Source organism: Pogonomyrmex barbatus, unplaced genomic scaffold (assembly GCF_055798465.1).
Source record: "Pogonomyrmex barbatus isolate J1 unplaced genomic scaffold, ASM5579846v1 scaffold23, whole genome shotgun sequence".
Lineage (NCBI taxonomy): Eukaryota > Metazoa > Arthropoda > Insecta > Hymenoptera > Formicidae > Pogonomyrmex > Pogonomyrmex barbatus.
The window spans coordinates 2,809,958-2,821,575 of NW_028297120.1; the positions used below are offsets into that span (position 1 = coordinate 2,809,958).

Genomic DNA, 11,618 nt, shown 5'->3' on the forward strand with positions numbered 1-11,618 from the left:
AAATCTGCGCAACGACAATATGATACCGAATTTTCTTAGTGTCGATCCACAATAAGTATTTAATCTTTAAGTCTTTAAGAAATTGACCAATCATAATCGATTATTCTTTTCTTATTCGATTATAATTGGTCAATTTCTTACTTCTTAAAGTTTAAATCACCTATTGTGGACCGACACTTAAGAATTACAGAATAGACTAGCTGGACTAAAAAGAAGAAGAAAAGATTATTTCTTCGATTATTGCTGTGACTGCAAATATTTTAAAGGTTATGCTCGAAAATATTGTGGACCGACACTTAAACAAACCTTAAATAAATAATTAATTTTAAAACAGAAAAAGGAATTCTTTTTCACTATTCAGTGTTACGAACATAAAAGTTTAAAAATAAAAATTGATAGCCATGATGCAGAACACAGTCCGACTCTGCTTCGTAGTTGTGTCGAAATGTGTTGTGTCGTAACAGGAAAGCATATATAACGACACTGTGTTACACTGTGTCAACTGTGTCGCTTGCTGGAAAGCTTCCTATAATGGATGCATTCAAGTCGATCATGTAACTTTTCCGTAGGGCGGAAACATGAAAAGTGTAAAGTTTCACGTGAACTTACGATCATGTACGATTTTGCGGAATCAACTCTCTCAAACGTGAAAATGTGAAATTTTTCACGTTAATTTTTTTGCCATATATCTTGATGGCGGAAAGGCAGAAATCTAGGGAATTAATAAATATGTTCGGAATTAGAGAAGATTAGGACTCCGTTAGAATTAAGTGTATGTAATACATATATAATTGGTTATTAAAAGATGTATATAATACTGTACCAATAAAATTTTCATTAGTTATGAAACTATGTTTCATGATTTCATTTTCCACGCATCCAAGTTACATACATAACGTTGTACGTGAAAAGTTTCACGTGAAATGTCAAGATGTGAAAAATGAAAAGTAAAAAGTGAAAAATGAAAAGTGAAAAATTTCACATAAAGTTACATAATTGACCCCCAGAAGCGCAACTGCTCATTGAGCGGTTAGGTAATGGTTATTCGTGAGCACTCAAAAAGTGATCTTTCACATACTGGATATCACATTATTTGATATTTGTATAAAAATTAAAGAACAAGCTTATTTATGTTATTATTATTTATTATTTATTTTTATTTCTTTATTTTTTTTCGTGAAATAATAACATATATTTAATAATAACATATATTACGTTAGTGAGGTTAACTTACGTGGGAATGAATACAATTTGAATTCCAAGCTGATAGTGAGCGATGGTGAGCGACATAAAATTACGCTCTCAAACATGGCGACTGTTCATTGTGCAGCTTAGCGAGCGCTCGCATCCAGTGTACAAATCTAGAGAGCGTAGTTAGCAGCGCTGAGCGCTCACTGTACAGTTGCGCTTCTGGACCCAATAAGAGACTGGTTGTAAAAAAGCAACTTTTGATTGGTCTGCCATCTTTTGGCTATTCTCATTTATTTTCAAATACATTAATTACATTAATCTTAAATTGTAATATTATACTTTAAAAACATAAACGTTTTAAAGGTAATAAAATGTGTATATTTATAAAACTTTATTTTACATAATTATATTATCAATTTACTAATATATTTATCTAATGTATTTATTAATATATTTCCTTTAATATTAATGATTTTAAATTTATTACAATTTATTTATTTATCATTTTTATTTATTTTTTTATTTATTTTTTTTCGTTATTTATCTTTTTCAACATAAGCAAAAATTAATATAATACTATTATACTACAGTTATACTATAATATTTTTAACTTTTTGATACACAATTGCCAAAACAGTTCTCTGTGAAATCAATACAATGACACTATTCACAAAGCGCAGCGAGAGAACCTATCGCGGAAAAGTGTCAACAATAAACTTCGAGGAAATTTCGAAAAATGCAAGCATCGATATCATGCCTTTTTAAAGAAAGGATTATTATACATATTTATTATTATTATAAACAAACTTTATTACAATATAAAATAAAATTTAAGTAAAAAAATGAACATCCACTCATTTTTTATATCAATTTATTACAATTAATTATGACTACATTTTGCAATTTTATCTTTATTATTTAATAATATATTATCATACTTTCCACGTGTTTAATATACATGCACAATATACTTAAATAAATGCACATGCAAAGTAAAAAATATCGTTACCAAAACACGTTATTAGTTAGAGTGAGATGGTGTATATTTCTTTCTCTCTCGTAAGATTTAGCCAAAATATGACAGATCAGAGTCATAGTCAGTCTCTGATTGACGGATCAGAATTGTGGCCAGTCTCTGATTGACGGATCAGAGTCTCTTATTGTAGTGTCTTTACTACTAGATAGAGACCATAGACCTTATAGATATGGATTGGCAATTGTTATAGTTTCTGCATAAGAAACAGTGTCCGCGGGAGGTTAGACAGAGAAACATATTTTTTGGTACTTCTTTCTCTTAAGATATCCGAAAATATTGCACATGAGTTTGAAGCATATGGCGGATTAATATAATAATATGATCGAAAACAATAAATGTTGATGAAGAGTGAAAGATTTTATAGTCGAACTACTAACTACTAACTACTAACTACTAACATATAAAATGCAATAAAATAAAAAAAAATATATATAAGAAAAGTGAAAAAATATATCAGATAAAACTTTTAGATTAATCTGTGGAAAGAGTTTTAAAATAAACGATATGTAATTCTATATCGAAGTTTTATTTTTTATGATAAGTCTGTAATAAAAAAAGAGTAAAATAAAAATTATAATATTTAATGAATCATGCATACTTGTTGCATACTTAAATTTTGGTTTTATATATAATTTCTAATATTGTTTTATTTTATATACATGATACACAATATACTCATTTTTTAAATAATGAAATTATAGAAGAATAATTTTCCTTTTAAAAATGCGAGTTCTTAGAAAAATATAATAGTTATAATTATTTTGAACAATAAATGTTTTGAGACTAATAATAAATGGTTTTCTATAAGTAGGCAGTGTTGTTTATACTTATTGCACCTAAGCTTCTTGTTCTTTCTTTTTCCATTGCTTACAAATATATTTATTCTGCTTTAAATATTGAAAATTCTAAGCAACGTGAACCTAATGTTTTAATAAAATCTGTTAGAAAAGTGAGAATAAATTTTATAAAGTGAGAGAAATTAAAAATTTTTTTTTAATTTCAAATGAAACAATTAAATAACTTTGATAATTGAATTAAATTTATAATTTAAAGCTCTCAAAATTTATAAAATTTATTTATTTATTTGTAAAATAAAAAAATTTCACAAATACTTCTTGCAATTATTAAATTATTTAAATTTTAAGTAATTATTTTCTTGAATTTTATAATAAAAATTAATAGTTTTGATCATTCTTTTAGAATTAATTTTTTACCTATAACATTAGAAGATTTAAGAAAAATAGAAGAAATAAAAAATGCAATTCATATTTAACATGCTTTTTTATTTATGTTGAAATAAAATTAATTTTGTTAATTTTTGTCGATTTTTTTTTCTTTATCACACGTTTTTGCAAAATAATGAAATCTTATATTTATATAGTGTTCTATTATACATAGAATTAATTATCTTTTATGATTATTAAATGGTTCCTGAAAAAGAATATGCTGATCCATATAAAAAAATACATAAGGTATATATGTTGTAATATATGTTGCATAATTTGGTTAATAATTACAGTTTTTATATTTTGTTTAAAAATATTATTTTGATTTTGTCTAATAATTTTTTCTGTCCAAGTACAAATATAAGTAACATCTCTTGATGGTTTAATCAATTTACCTCTATCTTTCTTAAGTAACAATAAGTTAGATGCTTCATTTACTTCCAATTGTTTTTCGCAGATTATACATTAATGATACATATTAATGATATCTTTTTTTTAATTGTTTAATTACAAATCCAGCTATATATTCAGTGATATCTTCGACAAATAGAGTTAAAGAAGTAATGGTAAAAACATAATCATGGTCGACTAAAAAGTTATATCAAGATGAACTTGATCACTTTTTTTACTATAATGAGTTATATTAATAATATTCTTATGTTTCGAAATCGATAATATTGACGTAGGATCTAATATTGTGCAATTAGCATATTCTGATTCTGATACTTGATGTACCAATAATCTTTTATAAGCATTTTCGAATTGAATGCATGTTGGACTATTAAATCCTCCACGTCTTCGAATTGCACTAAAAAATTCTAAATGGTCTTGTAATAATTTATATGTGAGTAAGTATTGAATATATTTTTAGAATATAAAGTTTTAAGTAATTCAAGTGTATTTTCTAAACAAGTAACTATTCTAATGAATCCAGTATTTCGTGTTTAGTGTATATAATTTTGCTATCAGTACTATTTTTTAAATTAGAAATATAAGTTTTAAATGTTGACACAACCTGTGAATATTCTTCAATTGTAGTGTTATTAATAGCACAGTATTATTAAATAACAAATTACAATTTTTTTTAGAAAATTTACTTCGACAATTTAATATGTCAAATGCTTTATTTATTAATGAATAAAATTCTGCCGTAGCTAAAGCTCCTTCAAAATCATCAAACTGTTCCTCTGTACAATATATTAATGCTTTGCTAACGCTATCACTTAGAACTTGTGCTGCTAAATGGACATTCATTTTTTGACAGAATAGTTCTAGAGTTCCTGATAAATTAAACAAATAGTTCTGGTCATTAAAGCGAAAAAAATCGGTTCGGACAAAGTGAGACCAGGTTCACGCCGCGTCTCACTTTGTCCTAAATAAGTTCCGATGTCCGCCGATGCAAGATTTTGAAAGATTTATAGTTTTACAAGAGTTCTATAAAGAGTTCTGTCAAATTAAAGCAAAAAAAAATTATTTAAACATAAATACAGAGTAATTATTAATGTAACAGATCGAGCTAAACTACAAACAAACAACTTGGAGTTCTGGTTTAAAAATTATACTTTTCGTATAGTTCTCAACATGAAGAAGCATTTTCTAAAAAGTTCCGGGTAATTATAATAACATACGATTGTTAAATAAATAAATACCGTCCGAGCGTCACGTACTTAGACAGAAAGATGTCAGACGCTGGCCGCTATTTCGGAGTTCTGGCTTAAAAATTATACTTTTCGTATAGTCCTCGACATGAAGAAGCATTTTCTAAAGAGTTCCGGGCAATTATAATAACGTACGATTGTTAAATAAATAAATACCGTCCGAGCGTCACGTACTTATATACAGAAAGGTGTGAGACGCTGGCCGCTATTTCGGAGTTCTGGCTTAAAAATTATATTTTTTGTATAGTTCTCAACATGCAGAAGCATTTTCTAAAGAGTTCCGGGCAATTGCGATAACGTACAATTGTTAAATAAATAAATATCACCCGAGCATCACGTACTTAGACACATAGGTATGAGACGCTGGCCGTTACTTATTTATTTAAAAAATGTATGTTATTACAATTGCCCGAAACTTTTTAGAAAATGTTTCTTTATGAACTATATGAAAAGTATAATTTTTAAGCCAGAACTCTGAAATAACGGCCAGCGTCTCATACCTATGTGTCTAAGTACGTGACGCTCGGACGGTATTTATTTATTTAACAATCGTACGTTATTATAATTGCCCGGAACTCTTTAGAAAATGCTTCTTCATGTCGAGGACTATACAAAAAGTATAATTTTTAAGCCAGAACTCCGAAATAGCGGCCAGCGTCTCACACCTTTCTGTCTAAGTACGTGACGCTCGGACGGTATTTATTTATGTAACAATTGTACGTTATCGCAATTGCCCGGAACTCTTTAGAAAATGCTTCTGCATGTTGAGAACTATACGAAAAGTATAATTTTTAAGCCAGAACTCCGAAATAGTGGTCAACGTCTCATACCTATGTGTCTAAGTACGTGACGCTCGGACGTATTTATTTATTTTAAAACGATCTCGCTTTCCCGCGCGGAGAGCGATCAGTCGGTTACCAGGAGGGAGAAGCGAGGACGTTGGAGACAGAAATTTGGTTATGAAGTTGTTAGGCGATAATTATAAGAAATAACAATTTATTCAAATAAAGGAATATCAGTGGGGATGCGATGGATTGCACCGATCTTCGCGAATGGTCGTGGCCATGAACGGGCGAGACGGCGATCGGCGCGCGTATATTGTTTTGATACAAATGAGATATCGCTCTGGCGGTCGGCGCGATACTGGTCGCTGTGCGAAGTTCGGCGGCGCGGGGCGCGCGCGGCGGCGGCGGTGTCGCACGTGTTCGTCGCAGGCCTTTAAATCAGCGGTGATTTAAAACGTGCACGCGTTGTCGCGAGAGTAAGATATTCGCGAGGTCGTTGGATCGTTTAGATCGGAGAACAGGTGGGCCCGTTCCCTGCCGAGAGAGCTCGGCTGATGGGGGGTGTACCCCTCATCTGTCTTAGTGAGTGCCGAGTGAACTCAGCCAGCCGGGGAGGGCCCCAGCTGTGTGCGGAGAAAGAGGCGTCGGTGCCGAGTGTACTCGGCCGACCAGGGCGTACCCCGGTGCTCGGAGAGGAACGGTGGTATCGGGGAGACCCCGATACCCGACGAAGAAATCTCGGGAACGACGGAGTCGGATCGAGCGAACTCGATGTACTGAAGAGATCCCAGCAGCTCTCGGCTTGTCGTGGGAGATTTGGAGCTACGACTTTCGGCCAGGCCAAGCGAACTTGGCGGGTTGGGGAGGGCCCCAACAAAACTCAGGCTTTCTACCGGCTTCGGATGCTCGCTTCCTTGAGACGTGCTCTCGGAAAACGAGCTAGGAACAGGAGTCAACGAGGAGTGATTTGTGGAGAGCGATGCCTTTTTATATCCGAAATCGACCTCGGTATTTTCGGTCGGATCGGTCAGATTGGTCGATCTCGGGGTTAGCATCCCTCTCCTCAGGAGCGGAAAAAAAGGATCAGATATAATTGGTTTTTTGGGGATTATAAGGAATAAGAGCGGGGGATGTTTAAGAATAGGGAACGAATTCGGTGGGAAGGTAACGGCGCGGTGCGGGGGTGGTTTAACTTGGGTCACGCCTTTGTAGACGCGATTGTGGCGCGGTGCGGCGCATTTATGCTCGGTGGTACGGTGCGTGGTGCGGTGCGAGGAAATACCACGAAAACAGACATATTTTCGTGGTATTCTCCGACGCTTCGGAGTTCCCGTATTGTAATAATTAAAAAAGGAGGCATAAATGCCTCTTGCGGCCACTGCCGCACTCCGCCCATTGTTCGGCGGTCCCCGACGGATGGTCGGTCGGAGGAAAATCGGAGGAGGAACGGAGCGGAGGGATGCGCTCCGTTACAATTTAACAATCGTACATTATTATAATTGCCCGGAACTCTTTAGAAAATGCTTCTTCACGTCGAGAACTATACAAAAAATATAATTTTTAAGCCAGAACTCCGAAATAGCGGCCAGCGTCTCACACCTTTCTGTCTAAGTACGTGACGCTCGGACGGTATTTATTTATTTAACAATCGTACGTTATTATAATTGCCCGGAACTCTTTAGAAAATGCTTCTTCATGTTGAGAACTATACGAAAAGTATAATTTTTAAGCCAGAACTCCGAGTTGTTTGTTTGTAGTTTAGCTCGATCTGTTATTACATTAATAATTACTCTGTATTTATGTTTAAATAATTTTTTTGCTTTAATTTGACAGAACTCTTTATAGAACTCTTGTAGAACTATAAATCTTTCAAAATCTTGGATCGGCGGACATCGGAACTTATTTAGGACAAAGTGAGACGCGGCGTGAACCTGGCATCTCACTTTGTCCGAACTGATTTTTTCGCTTTAATGAGCAGAACTATTTGTTTAATTTATCAGGCACTCTAGAACTATTCGAAAGGAAGTCAGAACTCTCAATAATTTGTGAGTTCCCACGAAATGAGACGCTAACTTCATACACACAAGTCAAAGCATAATTTAGCAAGCCGTGGAGTGGCAAAATGTTTTTGATTACAGTTTCCTATTCTTGCGGGATGCCAAATTTTTTTAGTTTTAAGAGACGATTTTTAAAAAAAATAAGATATTTAGTGCACATATTTACATATCAATATTCAAAATTAATTTTAAATTAATTTTCTATTTTATTAAAAAATAAAGAATAATATCCAGATGATTTAGTTCCTATTTATCCTTGATTGTCGTTTTGAATTTCTATATTATCTAAGTGTAAAGTTAATAGAGAACTTAGATTTGGCACAATTGAGGCAAATAGAATGCACTTGTATTCTAAAATAAAAAAAGAAATTAACATTATTTATTCAAGCTAATAAAATATAATATCTTGTGAATATTTAGTAACAATTAATGTATTTTATGAATTAGAAAGCAAAGAGTAATACCCAGATGAAATAGTTTCCATTTGTTCTTGATTTTCGTCTTCAACGTCCATTGTATTTTCTACATGTGAAGTTAATGGAGAACTTAGATTTGGCACAATTAAGATAGATACAAAATGTTTTTGTATTCTAAAATAAAAAAAGAAAACTAACATTATTTAATCAAGTTAATAAAATATCTTGTAAATATTTAGTAACAACAAATATACTTTGTGAAAGAAAGCAAAGAGTAGTACCTAGATAAAATAGTTTCCACTTGTTCTTGATTTTCACCTTCAATTTCCATTATATTTTCTACATATGAAATTAATGGAGAACTTATATTTGGCACAATTAGAGGCAGCTACAGAATGCTTTTGTATTCTAAAATAAAAAAAGAAACTAAAATTATTTATTTAAGCAAATAGAATATCATGTAAATAGCAATAAATATATCAGTAGCAATAAATATACTTTTGTAGATTGAAAAGCAAAGAATAATATTCAGATGATATAGTTTCTATCTAACATAAAATTAAATTCATTATATTCAATATATTCAATTTTGTACATTACCTTTTTAAATATTTATTCTCTTTATCGAGAAATAATGTCGGAATTGCATTTTTCTGTAATGTTCTTTTAGCTTTATTATCCCACATATTAAAAGAAGACGTCTCAAAATGACGTGAACAAATTTTTGTGTTTTTTTACTTGTGTGATTGTTTACAAGAATTTAATTTTTTTATATTTTTCATTTGTCGGATCTACAATTATTAAAGTATGCTTAATATATGTTACTTTACAATAAGTCCTACTTCATTATTACTTACGAATGAAAAGAAACATTATTTTCTGTAGAATAACTCACTCTGCAAATAACACACTTTCGACACACATTATTTCTTTTTAGAAATACAATGTATCAATATTCCTCAATATTCTTATCGATACTCCGCAAATAACCTCAAACTTTCCTTTAATTTGCATAAGTATACACCAATAAGAATGCATTAATGTATAGTATATGTCAAGCATACGTAAAACGTATTTCTATATTTTTAGAAAAAGAGAGACGTTCCTCTCTCCAACTTCCCGCGGATATAATCATATCTGTATTTTACCAGTCCATACATATGTAAGAATTAGACGACCGTAAGCGGTCATGAAAGAGATTCGGAATATAAACACTAACAGAGAGGAGCCGTCGTGGTCGTGCAGACTAAGTGTCGGATTGGTAGACGAGGGATCCCGAGTTCAAATCCAGTCGGTCTCCGTTAATTTTTTCCGAATCTAATAGATATCTTTCAATATATACATCATCTCACTCTAACTAATAACGTGTTTTGGTAGCGATTATTTTTTATTTTGCATGTGCATTGATTTAAGTATATTGCATGTGTATAAAAGGTGTGATAATATATTATTAAATAATAAAGATACTCAAATTGTATATATAGTCATAAATTAATTAATTGTGATAAATTGATATAAAAAATGGGTGGATGTTCATTTTTTTACTTAAATTTTATTTTATATTGTATTATATTATTATGTATTGTATTATATTATTGTATTAATTTTATTTTATATTATATTTTATATTATAAATTATATTTTATATACTTATAATAAGGTTTGTTTATAATAATAATAAATATGTATAATAATCCTTTCTTTAAAAAGGCATGACATCGATGCTTGCATTTCTCGAAATTTTCTCGAAGTTTTATTGTTGACACTTTTCCGCGATGGATTCTGTCGCTGCATTAACATTGTGAATAGCTGTCATTGTATTGATTTCACAGAAAATCGTTTTGGCAATTGTGTATCTAAAAGTTAAAAATATTATAGTGTAACTGTAGTATAATAGTATTATATTAATTTTTGCTCGTGTTGAAAAAAATAAATAGTGAAAAAAAAGATAAATAAAAAGATAAATAAAAAAGATAAATAAATAAATAGTAATAAATTTAAAATCATTAATATTAAAAGTAATGTATTAATAAATATGGTAAATATTGATAAATTGATAATATAATTATGTAAAATAAAGTTTTATAAATATACACATTTTATTACTTTCAAAACGCTTATGTTTTTAAATTATAATATTACAATTTAAGATTAATGTAGTTAATGTATTTGAAAATAAGTGGGAATAGCCAAAAGAAGGCGGACCTATCAAAAGTTGTCTTTTTGTGACCAGTGTCTTAGGCTCGATTGCACCAATGTTATTTTGAATTTTAAGTGAGATTTAATATATAATATGTAATATGTATATTATGTATATCACGTATATTATGTATTAAGTCTCGCTTAAAGCCCAAATAATATTGGTCTTAAACGGGATCTTAGAGTGCATTCCGTTGCACGCATGGACTGCATAAGATGATAGCGCATTATATGAGCGCATTGGTTTATTCCTTTTTTTCCTGCGCATAGAAAAACGAAACGGACTTCTGCGCACTGGATTAATGTAAATAAACATGGCGAACGAAATGCCGGCTGATAATATTGTTCCGAGATGGCGTAGAACGGTAAATGGGATTTGGGAAAGAGATATCTAGTGTATTTATGTTCAATGACGATACTGGATACGATTACAAACTATATTTCCAGATTGGAACCCGCGACCGAGCGGAAATCACGAGGAAATAATATTTTGTTAATATAATAATCGAGATATGATATTATATTGTAAAGTTATGATTGTTGGTAATTGGTTGTGAAATTATGATTCAAAATTATTTAATATGACAAATAAAAAGAAATGATTTCTTGGATTATGGTAAAATATTAAATGTAACATGAATAAATAGTTACATTGAAATAATGATAATAAAGGAAATGATAATAATAACGAAAGTATTAATGAGAATTATACCGTGAATTATAATGATGAATAAAATAATGCCATAATATCTGAAATACAGGTTCACATATATGCGAATATTTGATCGATGCAAAAGATGAGGGTGGTATAAACTTAATTATATGTGAAATGGAAATGTAAATCAGAAAATATTATAGGAATATAATAGGAATGACAAGGATATAATGTGTAAATTCAAAGATGTACGATTCAAGACTATTTTATATATATATATATATATATGTAAACAGAGATATTGACATTGAACATAGATTGACGTAAATGTGATAATAATATGAATGATATACAACTCAATATAAAAATATCAAATATTAATAATAATGAGATAC

General features: G+C 30.7%; 1 long non-coding RNA gene across 3 annotated transcripts; it reads right to left on the bottom strand.

The window, feature by feature from the left end:
* Positions 1-8,081: 8,081 nt before the first annotated feature.
* LOC148936365 (uncharacterized) lies at positions 8,082-9,930 on the bottom strand. Of its 3 annotated transcripts, none has more exons than XR_016139597.1 (5): positions 9,227-9,930; positions 8,970-9,022; positions 8,651-8,777; positions 8,418-8,543; positions 8,082-8,304 (listed from the first exon to the last, which is right to left on the bottom strand). It is a non-coding gene; the product is annotated as an uncharacterized LOC148936365 (long non-coding RNA). The 3 variants fall into 3 exon arrangements; XR_016139595.1 differs by having other exon boundaries at positions 8,970-9,160; positions 9,265-9,929; XR_016139594.1 differs by having other exon boundaries at positions 8,970-9,160; positions 9,227-9,929.
* Positions 9,931-11,618: the final 1,688 nt, after the last annotated feature.